This window comes from Gorilla gorilla, chromosome 12 (genome assembly GCF_029281585.2).
Source record: "Gorilla gorilla gorilla isolate KB3781 chromosome 12, NHGRI_mGorGor1-v2.1_pri, whole genome shotgun sequence".
NCBI classification, from domain to species: Eukaryota; Metazoa; Chordata; class Mammalia; order Primates; family Hominidae; genus Gorilla; species Gorilla gorilla.
The window spans coordinates 97,881,107-97,907,873 of record NC_073236.2 but is presented as its reverse complement, the minus strand read 5'-3'; the positions used below and the strand labels follow the sequence as shown (position 1 = coordinate 97,907,873).

At 45.3% G+C, this 26,767-nt stretch overlaps 1 long non-coding RNA gene across 1 annotated transcript; it reads left to right on the top strand.

Annotated features, from left to right (window-relative positions):
- The first annotated feature begins 9,176 nt into the window (after nt 1-9,176).
- Nucleotides 9,177-26,461, top strand: LOC134756716 (uncharacterized). The gene is made up of 3 exons (XR_010129810.1): nt 9,177-10,198; nt 22,771-22,838; nt 24,943-26,461. It is a non-coding gene; the product is annotated as an uncharacterized lncRNA (long non-coding RNA).
- Nucleotides 26,462-26,767: the final 306 nt, after the last annotated feature.

The window sequence follows — 26,767 nt, the reverse complement described above, 5'->3', positions numbered from 1 at the left end:
GGAAGCTGGGGGTGGCCAATCAATAAGAAAATAAAAAAATGAGCTCTGTGTGAGAGTTCACTGGGATCTCACAAAATGTCTTTTTAGTCCTGGAATGATTTTCTGTTGTGTGGGAGGAGAGGAGCAAGGGTGATGCCTGGGGATGGAGGTCTTGAGGAGGACGTGTGCAAGTTCCTAGGGAGGGCAGAAATTAAAAATGAAAGTCAAGGTCGGGTGGATGACACAGGGTAGAGAGCCAGTGAGTCTTCACAGCACCCTGGAGTCAGAAGGATCTGCTGGTTCTGCTCAAGGCTGGGATGCACTTTACCTAGATCCTGGAAAGCAACATAAATCACTGCCTTGACTGGCCACAGCTGACCATGGGGATGGGGGTGATGAGGGCTAAGCTCTGTATTCTATGCACAGCATAGGAGTTCACTCAGCCCCAGCTGCACAGCTAGTGCCTTCCCTCTGCAAACATTCCACAAATGACCATAAACATCCCACATATGACCATTTCCATTTGAGTTTTTTAACACTTGGGCTCTCAAGGCTTAAGAAATTCTCCAGTCTTCAATTTCTAAAAGTAAATCACATTTGGGGATTTTACAGAAGGTCAAGAAGTTTTGCCACCTACATCAGAGACATACATCTTTCCTTCCCTCCTCTTACTTTTGAAATGATAGCCAAACCCCAGCGGTTTCATTGCCTGGGAGAATGCTGTGCCACACACAACATCTGTAAGTAGTTAATTTTCCAAATGGGAGATGGTCACCACAGATGCAGAACTTTTAAAAATAAACATTAGAAAAATATTACTCCAGCAAAAATGAAAGCCTAGAATCCACGTGAGTGGGTGGGAGGTAGCTGGTGCAAGGTAGATCAAAGCTGCGTCCTAGTCTGCCTGGCCATGCAAAAGCAAGAAAAATAGAACCACAGAACTTCAGAGCAAAAAAAAAAAAAAAAAAGGAGGACCTTTGGGGGGTATCCTAGCTCCCATATAATAGGGAAATTAAGGCCTGGGCCAGGAAGTGAGTGCCTATCTGTGTTAGGACTGGAGCTCAGGCTGAGAGCTTTCTTCTCTAGAATAAGCCTCATTTTTATTAGGGTATCTTAGCTTTTTCCCTTTTAAGAAAAATAAAAATCCTCTGACTTAACCACGGCCTTTAGCCCCTACATGGGGCCCTTTTGAGGTGGGCGGGGGACTCTGGTCCTGGCCTCCTGAGATGGGTGTATCCCCTACCTACACCCCTCATCATGCATGCCCTGCATCTGCATGGCAAGCCATGAGAAGCCAGGACACTGCAGAGGCCAAGGCTAGAGCAAGACTGACAAAGGCCTAAGAGAGGGAACTCCACTTGGGCAGCTACTTCTTATCTATTTTATGGAATGAGGTGACCAAGCTTGAGAATCTTGTGCCCTGAGACTAAAGAAAGCCTGATCACTGTGACCAGCATGAGTTATAGAGAGGTCGGGGCAGGGCAAGCTGGACATCCAACTGCACCCACATCCTCCCACAACCATTCCTCTCCTGCCTCAACATGAGACTGGTGCCTCTGGACAGGAGCAAAGTGAGGCACAAAGTATGTCCCCTACACAGACAGGCACAGAATAAGCATTCAGTAAACCATAGTTCGGCCAGGCAGGATGGCTCACGCCTGGAATCCCAGCACTTTGGGAGGCCAAGGCGGGCGGATCACCTAAGGTCAGGAGTTCAAGACCAGCCAGGCCAACATGGCGAAACCCCATCTCTACTAAAAATACAAAAATTAGCCGGGTGTGGTGGTGGGCACCTGTAATCCCAGCTACTCAGGAGGCTGGGGCAGGGAGAACTGCTTGAACTCGGAAGGTGGGGGTTGCAGTGATCCGAGATCACACCACTGCACTCCAGCCTGGATGACAGAGTGAGACTCCATCTCAAAATAATAATAAAATAATAAACTGTAGTTGTTTCGGCTTGGAGTGAAATTGAAGAAATATGAGGGACAGATAGCACATTTAAAGGGATCTATTGTTCCAGCCCAGATGAGCCCCTGGACATTCCTGTGTGTTACGCTTTACCAGGTGCCTTATCACTGCTTTATCCATCTCTTCCCTACAGGTGGTTTTCTGCAGGGAGGCTCCAAAAGACAGAAGCTGAGTTCTGCCAGAAGAAAAAGGGAATGGAATATGTAAAAGAAAAGGATAAAAGAAAACTGGGGGCAGACAGGCAAGGCTAGTAGGGAAGGGGGAGTGGGGTCTCTGGGAAGAAGAGAATCCTCAACCTGGGAAGAAGGGGAGGCTTGAAAGCAGAGGGGAAAGCTATGGAGGTCTGGAGGGCAGAGGAAATCCCAGATGTGGTGGCCAGCAGGGGTCGCTGATGCCCCACCAACAGCCTTAGGGCTGGGGAAGACTCAAAGGGAGGAAGATTTTCAAAAGCTCAAGTGGGCTTCACTCCCTCCCCTACCCTCCACCGTCCCCCCTGCCCCAGACTCTTCCTCATGGCATTGAGGTCTCTCTTCTAGGGTTCTGGAGGTTCCTTTCCCTGTGATCCCTTTCCTGAAAGTGAGCAAGATAGCCTGGCCAGGCAGCCCTGGGGGTGATGGAGGCACCGGGTGGGGAGAGGCCTCCTGGATTTGCCCTCCAATGCTGCTCCCATGGGCACCCATGGAAATGGGGGTAGGAGGGCACCTCTGACCACAGGCTGCTGATGGGGTTGGCGCAGGCAGAGGAAGGGAGGCAACTGCTCTTCCTGGCTCTCCTTGTCAAATAGCAAATTCAGAGCAGAGCCACAGTGAAGCCTGGAGGTAGAGGAATGCCCCACGGCCAGCAGTGGTTCAGGGCTGTGCTTAGGAGCACCAAACCTGAGCCTGGGCGCTGCATGCTCCGAGGGCCAATCCCAGCACACACTGTTCCCCCACTGTCTGAGGCCCAGCACCTGTTGTCTAGAGTCAGCGTCTACTTGCCTCTAGGCAGACACCCTGACCAATTCTCTACCCTCCTTGGCTTCTCCATTTTCAGTTCTGCTCCTCAGACACCAAAAGCTCCTATCACTACAACCTTCCTCATATTACCTTTTCCAAGATTCTGGCTTAGCAAGTATTAGTTACAGTTCAGGTCAATCAATGTCCTTCAAGAAGAGTTTAGGAAGACCTGTGTGTCCCAAGTCCTAATCGCATCTCAGAATGGTTCTGCCACAAACTCTGAGATTCTTTCAAAAAGCATGTATTGATCTGCTCTTGCTTTCCTAGGGCCATAAAAGAGGCAGGCTTATGGAACCAAGTATGTTGCGCCTCTGAGCTAATGGTTCCATCTTTGGAGGCCACTCCTCAGGGTAGTTCTTAACTGACAGATGACCCCCGAGATAAGAAGAGATGCCAGCAGAGTCCAGGCCTGGGGTAGGACCCTGAGCTATTTATCCCCAGCAGTCAGAAGGAAGGCTGCACTGTCCCAGGGGCACCCAGCCTCCAAATGAGCCTCAAGGAAGGGTCTGGAATGCCAGACAATACTATGGTCAGATTATGGACTTCGGAATTGCTGCAGATGCCACTGGGGGTAAGGAAGATTAGGAAATTCTGGAACTCAGGAGCTGCCCAGGCAGCCAGACTGCCTCTGACACACCCAGTCCTCATTTGGATTTGAGGAAAGGAGACTTGAGCGCAGGAGAAAGGCACCCAGGAGCCTGTGAGTCGTGCCTAAGCCTCTGGATCCCACATCTGAGGAAACGACTTAATGTAGGCTTTCAGTGGTGCTACCACCGTCGCCTCTGAGGTTTAACCGAGGCGCGATTGTTGCTGATTGAAAACATGAGACCTAATTCCAGCCCCCTCCTCCCTCCAGTGGCAGGCGGAGGCTCCACATCCATTTCCTGCCTTGGTCAGAACTGGCTCCGGAATGGGACAGGGCTGCCTGTGGCTCCAGCTGGGGGAGGCTGAGGTGGATAAAGACAGTGATGGAGAGGGATCCAAGGGAAACCAAGGATGGACGTGAAGAGCTGATGCCGCCTGCCACCCATCCAGGTCCTCCCAGACTTCAGGCTCATGCCAAGGGAGGGTGTAGGTGGTTGCTAGTGTAAGCTTATCCTGTGTCTGTGATGCCGAAAAAACTATATAAATGCCCATCACCTCTCTGGGAACAGCCCTGCTCCCCAGCCATTCCGTGTAAGAAGCTGCCCTTATACAACCACTTTCCCCCAGTCTTGGAGATGGTCAGCTCTGCAGAGCTCACAGAAAATCAAAGATATATAGGGTGTTATTAGACGGATCCTAGCAAAGGGCAGGTTTAACCAATGCCCTCACATTTTATAACTGAAATTCAGAGCGGTTAAGCAACCTCACAGAACAAGATCTAGTCTGCAACTCTTTGCTTCTTGTTTTTTGGGAAAGGGTCTCACTCTGTCATTCAGGCCAGAGTGCAGTAATGCAATGATAGCTCACTGTAACCTCTAACTCCTGTGCTCAAGTGATCCTCCCACCTCAGCCTCCCAAGTAGCTGGGACTACAGGTACATGCTTAGCTAATTTTTTTTTTTTTTTTTAAGAGACATAGTCTCACTATGTTGCCCGGGCTGGTATTGAACTCCTGGCCTGGTCCCCAAGGGATCTTCTCGCCTTGGCCTCCCAAACTACTGGGAATATACACTTGAGCCACCGCACCCAGCCTAGTTTGCAACGCTTGACTCCTGATTCCTGAGTGCTCCTTCTCTGACACCAGAATTTTCCAGAAGGTATCTGAAAGAGGTCAAGAAATAAGCAGCTCTGATCAAACTATTAAAAAATCAGCTTCAGGCCAGGCACAGTGGCTCATGCCTTTAATCCCAGCACTTTGGAAGGCCAAGGCAGGCAGATCACTTGAGCTCAGGAGTTCAAGACCAGCCTGGCCAATGTGGTGAAACTCTGTCTCTATTAGAAATACAAAAACTAGCTGGGTATGGTGGCACACGCCTGTAATCCCAGCATGTGCCACCACACCCGGAGTTCCGAGAATTGCTTGAACCCAGGAGGCGGAGGTTGTAGTGAGCTGAGATCATGCCCCTGCACTCCAGCCTGGGCAACACAGCAAGACTCTGTATTTTTTGTTTTAATAAGCTTCAAAATTGTAATAAGTGAGTAGTCAATGTGGCTGTTTGCAGATAAACACACCAACATGTCATTTCATTTAGCATGATCCTGAGGGCCATGCCTCATGGAGAGCCATCCTCACACTTTTCTGTTTCCCCCTCAGTCTACTCCCCTGAGAAATGAAACCACATCCTGGCCTCAGAGGAATGCCTTGAGGTTGCCATGGTAAGACATATGTGCAGTAGTGTCTCACCAATCCTGAAATCACCTCTCCAGCTGACAGTCAAGGACAGGGAAGTGGAAAAGACCCCCAAACAGCCACTGTAGACCTCACAATGTCCGGGTTCCAAAGTTCATGCCCAGCAGTCACAGAAAGGCCTTTCAGACTCATTTGGATTCTTTTCATTCTTGCTTCACAAACAGCTCTAACAGACTTACCCTTCCGAATTTTTCTTGTTGTTATTATTACTTCTTTTGTTTAGTCCCTGGAATATTGGAAGCAGGCAACAAATTAGAAGAAAGATACTGAACTGCTAGTGATAGGCATACTGGGAATCAAAAAAGTGAGGGTAGCTGAAAGACACAAGATAGCAACAAAAGCACAAATAGGAATCCCAAAAGCATAGAAACCTGGAGTCATTTTAGTATAGAGATAAATAGCCATGTACATTTCGGTAGACCTGAAGGTATCACAGTGTTCCTGAGTCATCAAAAATAATTTCTATAAAAGGAGTCTTTCCATCCATCTTTCATCCCAAGAATAATAGCGCAGCCTCATCCAGTTCATAGGATTTTCACTCCTGTAAGTCCAGTAAGTTGTTTTCAATATCAAGAATGAGATTCTCCCTAGGGAATCTAGCCTGTGTTGGCTCTTTCTCTTCACATGCACTGCACACATTCAGAGGCAACAGACAGAAGCTCTCTGCATTCCCACCCCCTTAGCAGAAAAGAATATGACCGTAAATTAGCATAAAGATTCTTCAGAGACAAGGCACAGAAACAGTGTATGCAGAATATTGGGGGAATGTCCAAAACACTTGAACATGAACTGTTTCCAAGCTCCCATAAGCAGTTGAGCTGCTTCTATGTATCTACAAATAACCAACATGCTCCAGATAATCTTTCTTCTTTATTTATTAAAGGAGACCCAAAGAGCCCCTCTAGGCCACTGTTGACTGATTACATCAATGGGTGGATGGATGGTAAACAAATAAACCTGGTGACATAGCTGGAGTTATTTGAAAATAACAAATCACTTTCCTTAAATACAGCCCTATGCAGACTTTCACTGATTTACACATTCCCCCCAAGGAATCTGCATCAGTGAGACCTGTGTTCATATTTATGTTTCAGGTCATTTTAGCTGCTTATATTTTAAGATGACATCCAACATTTAGATGAAAAGTCAAGAACCCATCATGTTGAAGCATTTGAGTATCCAGATGGTTGGCATCAGTAGATATAAGCATTGTGTATCCATTCATTGAACAAATATTTATTAAGTGTCTGCTCCATGCCCGGCTCTCTGCTAGGCCCTAAAGATCCCAAACTGAGTAAGATTGATGACTCAGTCAACTTCACAAAACCAAATCATCTTGAAGCAGAAGGAAGAAAGCAACTGTAACCTGTGCCATGCCTGCCACTATTTTAGACACTTTTATATAATATCTCTTTTTGTTTCATGACAAATCTCCAAAAGTCAACCCTTAAACAGATGAAGAAACAAACTCGGAGAGGTCAGATAGCTTGTTGAAGCCACACATCTAGCGAGGGTCACAGCAAGAACTGGAGCCCATTTCTCCACACAGCCCGATAGAGGGGCCTGTGGTGGAAGGCAGAAAGCAGACTACACTGACTCTGCCCCACGCTGCTTGCGTCTTTTAAAAAAAAAAAAAAAATGACAAGCTCTTCTGAGCCTCAGTTTCTCCATCTAGCCACTGGGATCACATGCCTCTGTCAGAGGCTAGTTGTGGAAATCAAAAGAAATCGCATATGTGGGGGCTTCTGACTTTGGATCCAACATGCATTAGGTGCTCTGCAGATGTTTATTACAGGGATGGATAGGATCGTCGAACCTTCCTCCACTCTCACCTCCCACCCGCAGTGGTCCTCTACACCAGCGTCTGCCGACAGCAGCATCACCACACACTTCCAGAAGTAGGCAGCTCACGACTTCCTGAAGCACCCTGTTTTAGAACTGAAAGGCCTCACTCACCTGGCATCATTGCATTTCTGTGTGCCCAGACTGTACTAAGTGTGGAGAAGACAGAAGATATAGGCCACCCCTGGAAGGTGACAGTGTAGCTCTGGAGACAGTCTGTCCATTCTTGAAATATTAAAAAGCATTAAGAGGGCCAAGCATGGTGGCTCACACCTGTAATCCCAGCACTTTGGGAGGCTGAGGCGGGCGAATCACCTGAGGTCAGGAGTTCGAGACCAGCCTGACCAACATGGTGAAACCCTGTCTCTACTAAAAATATAAAAATTAGCGGGTATGGTGGTAGGTGCCTGAAGTCCCAGCTACTCAGAAGGGTGACGCAGGAGAATCACTTGAACCCAGAAGGTGGAGGGTGCAGTGAGCTGAGATCTTGCTGCTGCACTCCAGCCTGGGCAATGCAGCGAGACTCTGTCTCAAAAAAAAAAAAAAAAAAAAAAAAAAAAAGCAAGCATCAGAGACCTTCCCAAGATGCATCATCTTCAAGAACAAGAATGGGAGGCAGTGGAGGTGTGGCATCTCCTCCTTAGGATGCAGAAGCTGAGCCAGCCCCCAGGCCAAACAAGGGTGGCCAGGCCTCGCCCTGGATCCTGGTATTCACAGAACTAACTCTTTGGTTTCTTCATCTCACTCCTCCCTCCTGCTCAGCCACCTTTTGAGTTACTGTCCCATGTAATTTCTAAGCCAGCCAGGTATCCCGGCCTTGTGAGACACCAATCTTGCTCTAATGTTTGGAATGTGAACCATCATGAAAAAGTAAGATGATTAAAAAGGAGATTTTGTAACTATTTATCAATGTCAGAGGGAGCAAAGTCTTTCACATTCTACCACTCTAGCTGGATATCCCTAAAGGGTAGGTGTTTAAGCTCTTGAATCTGGCTTTTCTTTTTGAGACAGGATCTTGCTGTCACCCAAGCTGGAGGGGGTCAAGGGCATGATCATGGCTTACTGCAGCCCCAAAATCCTGGGCTCAAGTTATCCTCCCACCTCAGTCTCCCAAGTAGATGGGATTACAGATATGCACCACCATGCCTCCTTTTTTTAAAAAAAAAAAATATATAAAAACAGAGTCTCATTATGTTGCCCAGGCTGGTCTCGAACTCCTGGCCTCAAGTAATCCTCCTGCCTTGGCCTCCCAAAGTACTGGGATTACAGGCATGAGCCACCATGCCCGGCCTGAACCTGGCCTTTTAGATTACCTTCCATCTCTTTTGCTTCTAACTGGTAAACCTAGGCAAGTTATTTAACCCCATTAAGCCTTGATTTTTCTCATCGGTAAAATACTTCCTCCCTTAAAGGACTGTAATAAAGAAAAGAGGTCAGCAATCTGTGGTTATGGGGCCAAATCTGGCTCACCGACCGTTTTTGTGAAGGCCTATGAACTAAGAATGGTTTTTACATTATAAATGGTTGAAAAAAATCAAGAAAATATTTTGTGACACCTGAAAAGGATATGACATTCAAATGTCAGGGTCATAAAGTTTAATTGGAATATAGCCACACACATTTGTTTACATCTTACCTGTGACTGCTTTTCTGCTACTACAGCAAAGTTGAATTGCTAAAACCAAGATGTTATAGCCCACAAAGCCTAAAATATTTACTGTCTGGCTCTTTACAGAAAATGTTTGCCAACCTCTGGTAAAGAGAAAATGAAGGAATGCCTAGATGTGCCTATAATAGGGCAAAAACCTTTAAAATGTCAGCTCCGATTTTCTTTTATTAATGTCTAGCTCTTGTCCAGCCATGGTATTTATGCCACTCTGTATTTGCATTAGGATAATTTTTCAGATCATTGCAAAATATGCATTCTCCTACAGAACATATAGGGATATCTATTTCTTAAATGGCATTGCTAACACACAATGCACTGATCTGACCTCACAAAAAGAAAATGGAACAACAGAGGTCCCGTCCTTCCAAATGTCATCCACTAGTCTTATCCTTATGGAAATAGACAGTACACGGATCTGGAATGGAAGCAAATAATAACCGGGTCTCCAGATTCCATCGTATCACAGAACATGGAACCAAGAAAGTACCTTAGAAGTCATCTGATCCAGTTACCCCTGTTTTACCAACGAGGAATCTAGACCCAGAAGAAGTTAAAGGACTTACCCAAGAGTGCCCAACAACTCTCTGACCACCCCCAGGCTCCCATCTTTGTGTCTCTCCTGTGTGAGCTGTTCCCTGAAGTTCTTCCTGAAATTGCACATTGCCTTTCCCTTTGATTTTAAATCCTTGGCTCAAATGACATGCCCAGACTATATCGTGTGATATGAGCTTGAAAAATAATTTTACGTACAAGTCTTGAAAGCAAATCAAGTTTTAAAACAGAGTAGCACCTACTCTGCCCCAGCCTTGACATCTATTACAAAGCAAATGCTGGCTCTTTAATTTCCCTAATCAAGACTGGTCCTATTTAGCCCACCTCCTCAAGGGGTCCCAGCACTAGCCCCACTCTGATGCCTGATGAAGTTCCAGAACAGGTGAGAAAAATGAGAGGGCCCTGCCCAGAGCTCTGGGAGTCGGCCCTCACTGCCTGCCCTTCAGACAGCAAGACAGAAAAGGCATTCATTTTCTTCCTCCACGTCATGATACCAACCGAAATTACCTTTAAATGAGGAAGAAGGTCATTATTTAATCAATAGGATTGCGTCAATTGAGGAAAATTTGTCTCCAGTATAAACAAGCGGAACGTCTTTGCCCTCTATGAAAACAAGGTTAAATTACTTGCAGATCCGGGCGACGTGGAGAGATGTAGGAAGTGAACCTGAAGCCTGACACACTCAAGGTCTGGGAACCGAAAATAATAGGAATTGTTCTTATTTTTCCAGTGGAATCAAGCACAGAGATGGGCACGCCTCTTTACAGAACGAAAGATTCAGAACTGTGCCTTACCCTTTGCTTATGAGGCGGAGGAGGAGGAAGAGAAAGAACCACCGCAAAGAGAGATGGCAACAAAGGTAAAATGAAGGCTGGGCCAGCCGATCCCACTCAGGCTGACCACAGTGAGGGAGCAGCATTAAAATGAGAAATGATCAGGTTTCGAAGCCCAGCCCTTCCCGCTGAGTCTCGTCCTTTGCTTCATCCATTCCATTAAATAAGTCATATTGAAAATAAATTATTATTAATACAACAGTAGCTAACATTATGGGGTCTCACTCCATGCCAAGCATGCCAAACCCAGGTCATGCACGGTGCTACTCGATGTTCACAACAGCTCTAGAGGTGGGAGCCAGTCATGCCCACTTAGCAGATGCAGAGGAGGGCAGTCGCAGCTGGAGAATGGCGGGCAGTTCTGCCTGTTTCTGAGGCCCCACTGCTTGAACTGCCAGCCTCAGAGCCATCTGCTCACTGGGTGCTCAGCCCCGTGCTGCACGCTGTGGACTCACAGGGGGAAGTACAAGCTAGGCCTGCCCCTAGGGCATCCCCATATCCCTGGCAGAAGGGGATTTGGGGCATTTACTCCTGTTTAGGGAGAGGCTCAGCTCGTCTGGGAATCCCTGGATGAGCAGACTCTGTGCCTGCTCCTCTCCCGTACCCCTTCCCCATCCATGTCAAGGGCTTTGGCCACAGCACATAATGGGTCCAGCGAGTCACAGTCTCTCCCGGAGGCGGCCCCAAAGACCCCTTACCCACACCTCCTCGATCGCTGCTAGGGTATGAGCTGGAGGCTGTTGGTGGTGAATGGGATCTCTGTCACTCCACAGGCATCTGATGAGGTCTAAATTCCCTGCTCCCTGACAGAACTTCTTGGTGGGGTTATGGCTTCCAGGTTCTCCTCACCTACTCAGGAGACTGGGCTAACACTGAGTGAGGTTCGCTGACACCCTCTATTCATTAACAACAGGACCAAAACCAAATAAATTTTAGCTCTGGGCTTTTGGACAGCCAGATTCCAACACTTTGGTGGTGAATCCTGACTAATGTTCCGTCCCCATCCCTCCTCCTCCCATCCCCCAACCCACCCCGCCCAGCTCCAATTCTGAAGTGTCTGAATGCGGAGTTCATAAGCTACCTTTCTTCCATGACCATGTTGCCCACATGGCCTCTACTGAGGATCAGGGCAACACAGTCACCACGGGAGTAGGCCCTCAGTTACCCTAGCAGCGATCTGAGGAGTGTGGGCCAGGGGCTTTGGGGCCTCCTCCGGGAAAACTGTGGCAGCCCAGCCAAGACAGCAAGAGTGTGGCCTGGCCAAAAAAAAAAGGAAGCTTTAAAAAAAATTTTTTTAAGTGAAATGAAACATATTTGACCTGGGAAGAAATAAAAGACCTTTCAAGTTGTCAAAGTGACAAATTAGACAAAGAGGCCGAGCAAATGTGAGCTCCTGGGGAGTCCGTCAGAAGGAGCCCAGATGGAATGGACAAGGCTGGGGGTGACCGGAGGGATGCAGACAGAGGATTTATCCAGGTCGGGGTGGGAGACCAGTCAGAAGGCTGCACAAAGCTACACACAGTCTACCCTTTGTACTAGTATTTATCTAACTTGTCAATTTTATAGCCACATTACCTTCCGAGTGTTCAGGAAGGCAGATATTGGTGCTGTCAAGAGGCCTGGCTGTGGTTTGCACAGCATAATGACAGATGCAAAAAACAAAGGGGAGGGGAGAGGGGCCTTCAGAAACCACAAAAGAGCCTTTGTAATTATGCCTCTGCCTCCCTCGGGAGCGTGCCTTTCCCTCGCTGCAGAGGTGCTCGCTCCAGGGGTGCTCTCTCCCCCTATATGCAGCTGTGCCGGGCAGCTGCACCGGGCAGCTGCCTAGCACACGTCTACCAGTCACCCTGCATGGACTTGAAGGGAGCTGTTACATGACTGCCTCTCTTCCCCAGGCTAAATAGCTGCAGTCCTTTAACCTCTCTTCATGGGCCTGATTTTCCATCCCTTTAATCATCCCTGTCACTTTCTGCTGCAGACTGTACTCACCACAGCCCTCCCCCAGAGTGGAGACACAGCCAACAAGGATCATGGGCCCAAGGGCCTCCAAGAGCTGCTCCTTTCAGACCACCCCCACCATGGGCCCACCCTGCAGCCACAGGTCCTGGGAAGCCCATGGTCATGGAGCCCCCACAGCTGAGTTACTGCGGCTCATGACCCAGTTGGAGCTCTTCCCTCCCTGCTCTTGGATATTCCCCATGACCAGAAAGTCATTAAAATCCCACAGTCTCCTCTGAGCTGATTCTCACCATTTTTCTCTTCCTCTTCATTCTCAGTGCCTCACTCTTACACACTAGACCCCTGGATTATCATTTGGACCATGGAGCCAGCCCCCCAGCCAGCTTCCCTGCCACCATCTTCCCCTCCAAGACACTTAAAGGCCAGCTTTGGAAATATTTTTTTAAATTGAATGTCATTTTTATCAAGTCCTTCCCCTACTCAAGAGCCTTTAGTAGTTCCCTATTTCTTCTTGTTATAGCAGACATAAATAACTCACCAGATTTTGAGAATACTCTCACCACTCCCCCAACCCCTCTTCTGCCTATGTCCAGATCTACACTCAAAAAAAGCCTTCCCTAGTTAATCTCCTCCCCTCTCTGTCCACCCCTTTACCCATCCCCATGGTTTATTGGATACTGTTTTGGGTGTCTTGAGATATTAGGTTAGGGTTCTTTGACGGCAAGCAACAGAAACCAACTCTGACTAGTTTAAGGAACAGAAAGGGATAGATTGGAAACGAATGGCATAGTTTGGAGATTAAAAGCAAGCCTGAACTACAGTCCTGGGAAAGATAGAACTGGGCAGCTCTGAAGATCTTTCTGGAACATTGCCATCAGATGATCAGCTCCAACTGCCTTCTCTCCTTATTTCTCTCTGCTTAAGATTCAGAGTTGCAGGACTGAACATCAACAAGCTCCGTGATCAGGGAGCAGAGTCCTGTGATTGGTTGCCCTACCAAAACCACTCAGGGTGGGGGAAGGTTGCAACATTTAGCAAATAAAAATACAGGATGCCCAGCTAAGTTGAATTCCAGATAAACAATGTTTAATTGCCCATATAAACACATCCCAGGCAGTAGTTCCTGATTTGTCTTCTCATTCTTCCCTTCCTTCAGTCCCACTCTGTTGCTCCCAGGTGGGTCAGCACACCCTCAGACCTGTACCTCTACCCACTCTGACTGCACCTCACTGTTAATGAATCTCTTCAGTCCTTTCAAGGTGGCTGTGAATTTTATTTCTTCCTCTTTAATTTTAATAACCGAGCTTCCACTGACGGAAACTACACATTAACTGACACAAATAAAAGGGTGCACATGCCCTTTGGCAACCTTTATTGTTTATTTTCTCTTTAGCCTCATTGGAGAAAAAAATCAACTTTCTCCGTCTTCTCTCTTTTGCCAAATACTTACAAAACAGACCTAATAACACTTTGCATTTGCATAACTCTTTAGATCTTAATGTACATTTTCACACTTATTTCATTCAGTGTCTTCACTCCTCAGTGAGTTAAGTGGTTAGTGGGCACAGGTAACATAGTCCCCCATTTTACAGATGAGAAATTCAGACGTTGAAAGGTGGGTTACAAAAGCTAGTATGCATCCAAAGTTGTGGATCCAGGACTTGGAACAATGTGTCCTTGCCTCTTTTCTGTAAAGGGCCAGATAGTAAATATTTCAGGCTTTGTATGCCAGATGGTCTCTGTTGCAACTCCTCAACTCTGCCATTGCAACACAAAAGCAGCCACAGGTAATACATAAATGAGTAGATGGATGTTCCAATAAACTGCATTTGTAGAAACAGGCCAGTGGGCCATATCTGGCCCACAGGCTATACTTTGCAAACTAATCCCTGCTTTACACCACACAACAAACACTTTCCAATCTTTTTAAGTCTGTCATGGTTTGCCTCCAATTGGGATGCCATAATTTTGACCTCAATCAATTTTAGATGACTAATTTTTTCTCTCCTCTTTACTTCTTATGCATCAGGATTGCTGCGACAATGACCAACTTGGCTTCCCACACCCACTTGGTTCTTCCTACACTGTGGCAAAGTTTTCTCTCATACGTGTGAATGTGCTCAGCTAAGCCCATTCTTCCTCCGCTGGGTCCTTCTTTACCCGCATATGAGATCAGTACCGACAGACCTTGTGGGGAGGCAACTTTCTAGAATGGGTCATCTTCTGAGGCCCCCAGGATTAACCAGCATACCCAGAATTAACCATTAAACAGGATTAACCATCATCCTTCTCTCTTTCCTTTACTCTGGGCTTCACATGTTTCCTCTCTTGGGCCTTTTCCATGGCAAGTTTGTCCCAGGGAAACTCATGCCTGGAATGGTAGCTCTACGACCTGGTCTTTCTGTGGCATTTTCCTGTGGCCCACGGAAGTTGGGGACTGGGTTCAGTTTCTTCTTTAGCCTACAGAGTGAAAAGACTGGCTCAAGGGCCCTCCCTAAGAAGGGCAGGAGCTCCTTGAAGGCAAACTAGTTTAGTTTATACCTGTCACTGTTTATATATCCTGAGCTATAATGAGGGCTGGAGGCTGTAGGTGGACAGCAGCCTCCTGGGTGACGAGGCCAGCTGCTTAGATGACTGGACTTACAAATCCTCAGACATGCTGATGGCCACCTGGAACCTGAATTCTACATTTTGGGAGCCAGTGGGCCATGACTGATGCCTCATGAAGGGGATGCCAGGTCTTTAAGTGGGCTTCACGTGCGTATGTCCGTGTGCACACCAGAGTGTAAAGGCAAGAGACTGTAGAGATCAAGCTGCCCAAATCCTTCATTTACAAATAAAGAAACCAAAGCCCAGTGATATCACCTTGGTTTACCATGATGCCAAGAGGTAAAAATCCATATTATCTTTATAAATAGCATCCATAAAGGTGATGATAAACTTGATCAATGAAACAGATATTTGTAACTATAAAGCTTTCTTTGGATTTTTTGTTTTGTTTGTTTTTTGAGAAGGAGTCTTGCTCTGTTGCCCATGCTGGAGTGCAGTGGTGCGATCTCGGCTCACTGCAACCTCCACCTTCTGGGTTCAAGTGATTCTCATGCCTCAACCTGTGATTCTCATGCCTCAGCCTCCCAAGTATCTGGGATTACAGGCACACGCCACCACACCCAGCTGGTTTTTCAAATTTTTTTTTAGTAGAGACAGGGTCTCACCATGTTGGCCAGGCTAGTCTCAAACTCCTGACCTCAGGTGATCCACCCACCTCAGCCTCCCGAAGTGCTGGGATTACAGGCATGAGCCACGGCACCCGGACGAATATCAACATAATTTAAATAAGGGGCAGAGAATATGTCCATCCCAGCACAGCCCAAAAGCCATACATGAGATCCACTTTTTCAGAAATAGTTAAGATTTGTTATCAAGATTTCCATGTGTCCAAAGGTGGAATTCTATAGAAACACCAAGAGCCTCCTCCAAATATTTTTGTAAAGCCTCTAAAAGGATCAAGAGAGACAACAAAGAGTAGAGGGCACAAGGAATACTTCAGCTTTGAATGCCCTGGCTCTGCCACTTTAAAGTTGTGTGACCTTGAGCAAATTATTTAATTCGCTAAGCCCCAGTTTTCTCATCTGTAAAATGAGCACAGTGATAGTACTTACCTCATAGAGGTAATGTAATAATTAAATGAGATAACGTATACAGACCACCTAACATAGGGCTGACAATAACTACTTAATATTCACTATTATCGTGGTGGTTGTTGTTGACACCTCAGACTTTTTGCCTTAAGTTCAACTCTATTTTTGAGTTGCCTCCTTTTTCAACTGTGAAAAAGGGATTATCATTTAACAGGAGAGACAGGTAACTAGAAGTTAGTTATGACCTGGACAGAGTGCTCTGGCCCCCTACCCAGAGCCACAGTCTGCCCCAAATAATCCCCAGGCTAAGAGACAAAGTGGCTTTTCGGAGCAGGGTTTCCTCTGCGGGGGTGGCCTCCAGGTAGGACACAGGCCGTCTGGAAGAGGTCATGATCTCAGGTAAGAGGTGCAAGGAATCAGGGCAACAGACCAGGAAATGTGAAAAAGGCTAGTGCACAGTTTTCTTTGTGGACAATCTTTTTGGCATTACGATGTTTTAGTCAAATTGTGCCCTGCTTGAAAGTCCTACAGGTTGAAGGCAAGGGAAGTCAGAATTTCTACAACAAAAAAACAAAGGGCCCAGGATAGCTCCTAGATAAACGTCATCCTTCAAGGACATCTTGGTAGGGCAGACTACCAGCATTTGCATCAACTCATGCCATTAAAAAAAAAAAAAAAAAAAAAAAAGACAAAAAAAGCAGCCCACCTAGAACTTGATTTTTCCGGGGATAGAAGAAACACACTAGACAAAACAACTCTCTCCTTTTCCCTGGGTTACTTGGCAGCAGCAGAAAACACTTGACAAAAAGTTCCAGAAGGGCTTGATATTGAGTTTGAAAAGTACAAATTCCCACAACAATCACTGACTAAAGTAGCAATATTTTAGCCCTTCACAGGAATCTGGTTATTATTACCATTTATGCCAAGTATCTTGTTTCTATTCTTTTTGATTTAAGGTCATTTTCTCTGTAAAAGGCCTGCTTTGTTGAGCACTACACATTGACGTTGGTTTCAGGAGAAAGAGGACTGGGCAAGTTGGGAAAGTATCGTATTGTGCCGAAACATTAGATGGCCTGGTTGTAAAGAAACCCTTTGTTTTTGCTCTGAACCTGATGCATTTCTCTGGTCTTCATTTCCTAGTTCGGTGCACTAATTTCAGCATTGTCCACCCTGACAATGATAATACCTCTGCTTGAGCGTAGCAGGTTCCAAGGAGAGAATCCAAGAGGTTGTACCTATCTGGACAGGCCGGGGTACAACCTGGCCAAAGGAGACCCAAGTCAATACCCATGTCTAGAAAGTCACCCTGTGACTCAGGGTCCATTGTGTAGACATCTTGTGAGAAAGGATACCAAGAGAGTGAAATATCTTGCTCAGTGATGTACTACCAGGGACAATTTTTCACCTTGGGAGACACTTGACAATACCTGGAGACATTTTTGGTTGTCACAACTCAGAGCAAGAATACTATTGCGCCTACTGGGTAGAGAGGCCAGGGATGTTGCTCAACATCCTACACTGCACGGGGTGGTCCCCACAACGAAGACTAACTCAGCCCCAAATGCCAATTGTGGTAAGGTTGAGAAACCCTGAGAAACACAGAGGCACCGAAAGCCCTGCATGGGCAGGCCCCTGCCCACCTGCCCAGCCTTATTTTGCCCCACTCCCCCTATTCTCTAAACCCCAAGTGCGTAGACACCTTCCAGTTCCTGACTTCACTGTGTTCCCTCAGCATATCCAACCCCTCTGCCTGCCAGACTCTTCCTTGGCATGCCTAGTTAACACCTTCTTATCCCCTAGAGCTCACCTCAATACATACTTTCTTGAGATGCCTTCCCATCAAGACTAAGTCAAATCCCCCATTCTATGCTGTCTCCCCTTTATTCTTTCTTTTTTTCCAGGGCTTTTAAAGTATCTTCATGGGGCCAGGTGTGGTGTCTCACACCTGTAATCCTAGCACTTTGGGAGGCCCCCATGAGCAGATTGCCTGAGTCAGGAGTTTGAGACCAGCCTGGGCAACATGGTGAAGTCCCGTCTCTGCTAAAATACAAAAAATTAGCCAGTTATGGTGGCGTGTGACAGAGTGAGACTCCATATCAAAAATAAACAAAGAAAAAAGTATCTTCATGGCTTTTCTGAATTTCCCCAAGCTCCCTACCTCTCAGCTCTTAACATCTGTGGGCTAACAGCACTAAATCTAGAGTCCCATGACTTGTGTTTCAATCCCAGTTCTGGCATATTCTAGTTGTGTGACCTTGGACGAGTTACTTTTCTGTGTCTTTGTTTTCTTACCTCCAGCATGAAGATAGTAGCAGTACCTAGCTCATGCAGATATTGTGAGGATTAAATGAGACAGGCTGATAAAGTGCTTAGGACAGTGTCAGGCCCACTGTGAGCACTATAGAAAATTCTGCTATTATTATTACTTCGAGAATTTAAAACTGCCATTCTGAGACATGTAGCTACAAGATAAGCAAGATATGCGGCTGGGGGCGGTGGTTCATACCTGTAATCCCAGCACTTTGGGAGGCCGAGGCAGGTAGATCATCTGAGGTCAGGTGTTCGAGACCAGACTGGTTAACATGGTAAAACTCTGTCTCTACTAAAAATACAAAAATTAGCCAGGCGTGGTAGCAGGTGCCTATAATCCCAGCTACTCAGGAGGCTGAGGCAGGAGAATTGCTTGAACCCGGGAGGCGGAGATTGCAGTGAGCCAAGATCACACCACTGCACTCCAGCCTGGGCGACAGAGCAAGCCTCCGTCAAAAGAAAAGAAAGAGAGAAAGAGAAAGAGAAAGAAAGATATGCAGCATATTTTCTTCCCAGCAGCACAAACCTACATCACTGTCTTTTTTTTTTTTCTACCAGAGAAATCAGAGCTCAGATCATTTAAGGCAGGGGAGTCAATGTCAAATGCTTTCTATTTACAGACAGAGAAATTGAGACTCAGAGAGGTTAAGGGATTTAGAAAGGTCACATAGCAGGTTTTCTCTACCTGATAACTCTCTCTCTCTCCTTCCCCCTCTCTCCATCTCCCTCTGTCCTTCCCTTTTGAGATGATAACTGGCGTGATTCCTAATCTACACTAAATGAATTATTCCTTAGCAACTATCTTCATCAGACTACAGGTCCCTGCTTCCAGCCATTCTACAAAAGACCTGGCAGTTATAAAATCCAGGCTTATCAGAACAAAACACACCAAACAGAACACAGCGAGGTTTCTAAACAGAGATTTAAGGTGCTTGCACAATATCCTGAAAAAAGAAAATCTAAGCCTGAAAAAAGTAGACCAAATGCAAATAATAACCTAAATAATAAAGAAAACACTGAGGCTGTCTCCTGCCGCTTTCTGCCATGAAATGATTCGTCCTGAGAAAGGACTAGGAATGTCCCTGCAGGGCCCCACAGGCTGGGCCACATCTCTTTAACCTTAACTCCTCCAAATCCTAGTTACCTTTTAAAACCTCCCAGCTTCTTATGACAGTTCTTACTCTTTTTCCACCCACTACAGGTTTTGGAAGCTGACTCTTTGCCAACACTGTGATGTTTTAGCCCAAAGACTTCTTGGAACCTAAGACCTCATGGGGAAGAGTGTGGAATCCAGAATGTAGAGTGACAGTGGCTTCTGACCTCTTAGTCTGACCGTAGCTGAGGAATGCAGCTTTGGCTGGGGTCCCACTGTTCAGGAAGCACATGAACAAACTGGACAGCAGAAGAAAAGTCCAGTCGAGATAACACAACTCATCATGTAAAGGGCAACTGGTTAGAGAAGTCTTAGGGAGGAACATGAAAGCTGTTTTCAACAATCTGAAAACCCAGTAAGATTTTCAGGTTCCAGAAACATTACACAATGAGCTAACATCGACTTCCACTCCCTCTACTAACCCATTAAAATACTGGTAATACATAGCAAAAAAAAGAAAAAGAAACAATTTTGTAAATATAGCTAAGCTCATAAAAATCAAGTAAAATTGGCTGGGTGTGGTGGTTCACACCTGTAATCCCAGCACTCTGGGAGGCCAAGGCAGGTGGATCACTTGAGGCCAGGAGGTCAACATGGTGAAACCCCATCTCTACTACAAACACAAAAAAATTAGCCAGGCGTGGTGGAGTGCACCTGTAATCCCAGCTACTCGGGAGGCTAAGGCACAAGAATCGCTTGAACCCAGGAGGTGGAGGTTGCAGTGAACCAAGATCATGCCACTGCACTCCAGCCTGAGCAACAGAGTGAGACTCTGTCTCCAAATAAATAAACAAAGTAAAATCTCTAGGAGCCAGAAATTAAAACTCCTATTCAGAGTGGAAAACCTCAGCTGATGTCTTGATGGTCCAAGATTATATTTATCCAAATATAAGTCCTAATGTCTAGAGGCTAGAGTTTTGATGGCCCACAAAACTTCAAATCCATACCAAACACAGATGTGTTCTACAAATTTACACTGCTTACCTGTTATACTGGTCAGGGTTCTCCAGAGAAATAGAACCAACTGGACAATGAGATGAGGGGAGGGAGGGGTGGGGGTAGAGGGATGGGGAGAGAGATTGATTTTAAGGAATTAGCTCATGGAATTGTCAGGGCTGGCAAATCCACAATCTTCAGGACAAGCCATCAAATTAGAGACCCAGGGAAGAGATAATGTCATAGCTCAAGTCCAAAGGCAGCCTAGAGAGAGAATTCCTTCTTTTCCTTTTCAGGCCTTCAAGTGACTGGATGAGGCTCATCCACATTATGGGTGGTAATCTGCTCTACTCAATGCCAACTGATTTGAATGTTAATCATACCTTTAAAAAATTGTCTTCACAGCAACACCTAGCTAGGTCTTTGACCAAAAACTGGGTACCATGGCCTAGCCAAGCTGATGCATAAAATTAGCCATCACAACCTAGTGTTTGAATCCCAAATCAAAAAATTCTTCTTATATTCTTAATATAAGAATTTGTCCTCAACAGTCTCCCTGGGGCACATAGAGAAATTCTAGAAGAATAGAAAACTTCTCTACAGAAGATCCTCTCTATCCCAAGGGGAAAAGCAGCTAAAGATGAATTCACAACCAAAAATCACAACCCACCTGAGGAAAGGAACCACCATAAAAAAGACTAGAAGATGAATAAGAGGATTTTCACCTCAAGAATTTAAAATAAAACAATCTGAAATAAAGAACAGAAACCATAAAGTACAAATAGAATATTGTTTCTAAAAAAAGATAAACTTGAAAAAGTAACTTCTAGAGCTTCTGTAAATAAAAGATACAGTCAAAGCATCGATTAAATAGCAGATTAGACAAAACTGAAGGAGAGGCTTAGCAAACCAAAAATGGATCTTGGAAAATTTTCCAGAATGTAACATTAAACAATTAAAAGAGAAAAAAAATACAGAGAAAATACAGGACATAAAGGATAGAATGTGAAGGTCCAACCTACATCTAATATGAATGCTAGAGGGAGAAATTGGAGAGAAGGAAGGGGAAGAAATATTCAGAGGTAATGGCTGAGAATCCTTACATTAATGAAAAGTGTAGAGCTTCAACTGAAGAAGCTCTTGGAATTCTGAGCAAGATAAATGAGTAGAAAATTACACCGAGGCTCATTATAGTGAAACTTCAGAACATGACTGACAGAAAAATTATAAAAGCATCAGGAGGCCGGGTGTGGTAGCTCACGCCTGTAATCGCAGCACTTTGGGAGGCTGAGGTGGGCGGATCATGAGGTCAGGAGATTAAGACCATCCTGGCTAACACGGTGAAACCCCATCTCTACTAAAAATACAAAAATTTAGCCAGGCGTGGTGGCAGCACCTGTAGTTCTAGCTACTCAGGAGGCTGAGGCAAGAGAATGGCGTGAACCTGGGAGGTGAAGCTTGCAATGAGCCAAGACCACGCCACTGCACTCCACTCCAGCCTGGGCGATAGAGCAAGACTCAGTCTCAAAAAAAGAAAAAAAAAAAAAAAAGCATCAGGAATTAAAGAGAGATATCATTCATAAGAAAAAAAATAGCAGACTTAGCATCAGCAAACAGAGACCAATGGAATAATTTTTCTGTGCTGAAGAAAACAACAACTATCATTGTAGAATGCCCAGCCAAGGTCAACTATCACTCAAGAGTGGGGATTTTTAAAAAATCACATCTTCAGAAAAAGACAAGAGAATTTATCACTTCTAGAAGAAAATTGAGCTGAGAGGAAGGAGTAGGGTGGAAGAATCAGTGGTAAGTGAAGAAATGGATAAACATGTGGGTAAATCTAAACAAGAATTGACTGCAAAATAGCAATAACAATACTATCGTCTGATTTTTGTGACATTTAAAGACAAAGTGGGGAGTGGCTCGTGCCTGTAATCCCAACACTTTGGGAGGCCAAAGGAGGAGGATCGCTTGAGGCCAAAAGTTGGAGAACAGCCCTGGCAACATAAAAAGACCCTGTCACTACAAAAATAAAAAAATAAAATAAAATATCAGAATTAGCCAGGTGCGGTGGTGTGTGCCTGTAGTCCCAGCTACTCAGGAGGCTGAGGCAGGAGGATCACTTGAGCCCAGGAATTCGAGGCTGCAATGAACTATGATCATGCCACTGCAAACCAGCCTGGGCAACAGAACAAGACCCTATCTCATAAATCAAAACAAACAAACAAGACAAAGTGGACCTAAAGTGCTAAATACTAATAACATAAAACTTAGGATGGAGTAATTAGAATAAGAGCACCCTAAGGATATACAGAGTCTAATTAATTGTAAAACTGTTACAGTAATATGCATGAATTATATATAACTTATAGCAGCTCACACAGAATATAGTCTCTCTTTAATAGAATCTTGATTTTTCACAGGGCAGCACAGTGCCCAACTAAAAATACACACCTTCCCAAATTCCCTTGAGGGTGAGGTAGCAATGTATTGCAGTTCTGGCCAATGAAATAAAAACGGAAGCCTACTGGTCAACTTCCAGAAAGAATGCTTTGCCCTTTACCAATTATCCTTCTCTCTTCTTCCTACCTAAAATAAGGACAAAATGCTTGGAGAAACAACAGACACCCTGAGACCACGAAGACACGACGAAGTCACACACTAAGAGTAAGAGAAAAGGATAATTAAATTTTAAAACCCTGGGTGCTTGATGATATCCTTAAAGATGTGTACTAGCTCTGGACTTTTTACTCCAGTCTTCTCGTTGCAAAATAAACCCCTAAATGTTTAATCCACTGTTTTCTATGATGTACAGCCAAGTGTAAACCTAAATTGCACAGTGCGATATAGTAAAAATAAGTATTTGATCTTTGTTCCTCCTGACACACATCCCCTAAAATCCTTAGCATCTATGGAGTGGTGAGTATCTTTTGTATGTTAATAAGAGCACTGGTAGTTGAGGGCATGTGGATAGATTCAGGCGTCTTGGTCACCTGAAAGACCAAGGCATGATTAGAGGTTTGAAACTCAGCCCCACTCCACCCACAGCCTCCAGGGAGGGGAGAGGGGCTGAAGGTTGAGTTCAACCACGAATGGCCAATAATTTCATTAATCCTGCCTACATCATTAAACTCCCATTAAAAACTCCTACACGGAGGGGTTCAGCGAGTTTCAGAGTTGGCAAACACATCCATGTGTTGGGAAGGTGGCAGACCCCGACTTCACATGGACAGAAGTCTTGTGCTTGGGACCCTGCTGAACATTGTCCTATGTGCCTCTTCATCTGGCCATTCATCTGCTCCTCTACACAAAAGAAAACTAACAGTCAGCAAAGTATCTTCCAGAGTTCTGTAAGCTCTTCCAGACAATTACTGAACCTGAAATGGGAGGGTGGTGGGAACTCACAACTTTGTAGCCATGTCAGACAGAAGTGGTGGTATCTTGGGCACCCAATTTGTAATAGGCATCTGAAGTGAAGGGAGGCTTGTGAGACTGAGCCTGTAAACCTGTGGAGTCTGACATTAACTTCAGTCAGCAAGTGTCAGAATTGAACTGAATTGTAGGACACCCAGCTGGTGCCGAGAGAGTTGGAAACAGTTGTGAGCATGGGGAAAAAAACCACCCATTTGGTGTCAGAAGTGTTGTAAGTAAAAACAGTTTAAAATTGGTAGCATTCAAAGAATGTTAAAAAATTTAAGGATAACCACTCAAAGGAGAGAATTCAAATGTACGTAACTGTTAAAACAGTAGGAGAAAAAAATAGAAAATTGTCAATATACTAACAGAAAGAAAAAAAGAAACAAAAGAAGCTAAGAGATTAAAACAAAAACATAAAGATATCAATACACACCAGTCATAACTGTGTTCTAATAATAAATGTAGTAAATGTAAAGAATTAAAATTACTTGTTAAAAGAAAAACTAAGATCAAATAAGAAATTTGGCCTTTTGTTTTTTCTAGTAAACACACTTAAAATATAATAACACAGAATTATTGAAATGAAATCAGAAGAAATATACCAAGTGATCATTATCCAAAAAAAATGATAGTAAGTAAAGTATCTCCCAAAGTTCTGTGAGCCTTTCTAGCCAATTATTCAACCTGAAATGGGAGGGTGGTAGAAACCCACAACTTTGAAGCCAAGCGGTGAAACAATATTGAAGTCAGAAAAAATAAAGAAAACAATTACAAAATGATAAAAAGAATTCTCCAGAAAAATAAAACAACCCTAAACATGAATATACCTAATAACATAGCCAAAAATAAAACAAAAGAAAAACTACAGATTTACCACCATGAGGGATTTCCAGGCGGAAGGGAACATGCTTATTGTCCTGGGTAGATGTGAAAGTAGGCTGAGACAAGTGAGTGGAAGTTATGAAGGGGAAGGACTTTGACCACATCTATGGAGGGACTTCTATAACTTTCAGAGCTGTCCAAATTGAAATTGGCTGCCTTGGGAGGGAGGGAGAACTCCAAAAACATGGTTTTGTAAGTACAATCTGTATGGCTACTTAATGAGACTACTGTCCAAATATTCAAATATCAGACACTTAGCCCCATGAGGGCAGGAACCATGACTGCTTTGTCCACCACTATGTACCTGGTGTCTGAAGCAGAGCCTGGCACAGAACAGGTGTTCTTAAGTGGCCACTGTATGAATTTACTATCCAGACAAGAAAATGGAGAAAACCACCTCTAGAGTGGCTTCTAATTCAGAGATTCAGTGATTCTTATCTACCCATTCCTCTGCTATTTGTCCTCATTCCAGTCTGAGGCCCAGGGGCACCACAAACCCAGGAGACCTGAGGCCAGGCCTGAGAGGCACAGGCAGGCTGAGGAATGGACAGAAGAGCAACAGAGAAGCCTGGAGGATGAAAGCCAACTATGCAAAGAGCTTCCAAGAGTCTTCCTGCCACAGAAATTCCACTTGGCCACAGAAATGGCCCTGGCCCTGGGCCTGGAGAGAGGTGGCAACAAGCTGCTCATGGCAATGACTTTCAGTCAACATGTCTTGCCTGTGCTTCCAAGGGTGGAGATGCGACTGTGAGTAGGTCACTGGGTCAGGCAGGTCACAAACCAATCTGCTCCTACACAGTGAGTTCACAGAGACAGAGAGAAGGAAGGGAAGGAGGTTCTCAGCTCTACTGATTCCTTAGGTCAAGGAGGGACAGGGTCCCTGTACTTAGGGACCCTCCAGTCTGATGGGAAGGTACAAGGCAACCCTCTTAGAGCCGTAGAATGAATGCCACCTATAGCTCCTCCCTTCAGGAAGGAAATCCAGTCTGATGGAAGAGACATGGCCCCTGTTGTATCATTCTTGCCTTCTTATCCATGTCAAACAAGGGAGTGAAGGAGGTGGCAGGCCCGGGGATAGGTCCATTTCTGTGGTCAATGGAGGCTTTCAGGGGACATTCCCACAGCCCTGCTGTCAAGGGCCCCTTCCCTTCCTCCCTCCCCGCCACGATGCCTTCCTTACCCACTGGAATGAATCCTGAGCTCTGAGCCTATTCCTAACACATGAATGCTGACCCCTTTGTCACGTCCCGCTTTCCCTCCAACTCTGTTTTTTGTTCTTTTTCCCACCCAGACTCGCCCTCCCCCACTTGCCATTTCCCAAGCTCACCCCAGGGAGACCAGACTCAATGGCCCACTGGTGATCTTGTTTTACATGAGACATTTCCAAAAAAGACCAAAAAATCCTTTCCAGGAAAATGCCATTTTTAAAATTCAGCTCCAGACACTGCGGCAACATTAGGAAAACAAAGGACTTGGCAGAAAGGTTTTCTGCATGGAGACTTTCTCTCGAAAATACCTTCTCCAAATTGCCTCCAGTGGGGATGACTCCAAGGGTCAGTTCTGGAGCACCCAGGCAATTGCAGACAGAGTGACTTCGGGTTTGTACACTGTCCCAGGTCTTTCCTTACCTGATATCACCCTGGGATCTTCCAGGCTTAAACAAGGAGCCCCTTCCAAGGACCCCAAAGGAAGCAGCTGTCTCTGAGGGTCAAGAAATAATGCTGCTTCCTTCCTCCAGAGGGGACTCCTCAGCCCCTCTCTTGCCACCATCACTAAGCCGGGGGCCCAGGTTAGGAGGTGGAGGGACATAGTGTGCTTAGTAGAGAGCTTGTGTTCTCTTACATCCAAGTGAGAGGAATACACAGCTTCCCCTGGGGCATACATAGTGGTGTTCTCCTTTTTTGCATGTATCAGGTATAATTAATCAGGTTGACGTCACATATGTAACAATAATGGCCATTATTTATTAAACACTTCCAATGTGTCCACGAGTAACCTGTTCTTTATGTTTGTTTTACCTCATTTAATCCTGGTAACGATTGTCATGGGCTGAATTGTATCTACCCACTCCCCACCACTCGACAAGACTCGTACGTTGAAGTCCTAACCCCCAGTACCTCTGAATGACTGTGTTTGGAGACACATCCTTAAAACAGGTAATTAAGTTAAAGTGAATCATAATTAGGGTGGGCCCTAATCCAATAGGATTGGTGACCTTATGGAAGAGGAAATGTGAACATTGTTAGGCACATGCTGGGAGGCAAGGACATAGCGAGAAGGCAGCCATCCGCAAGCCA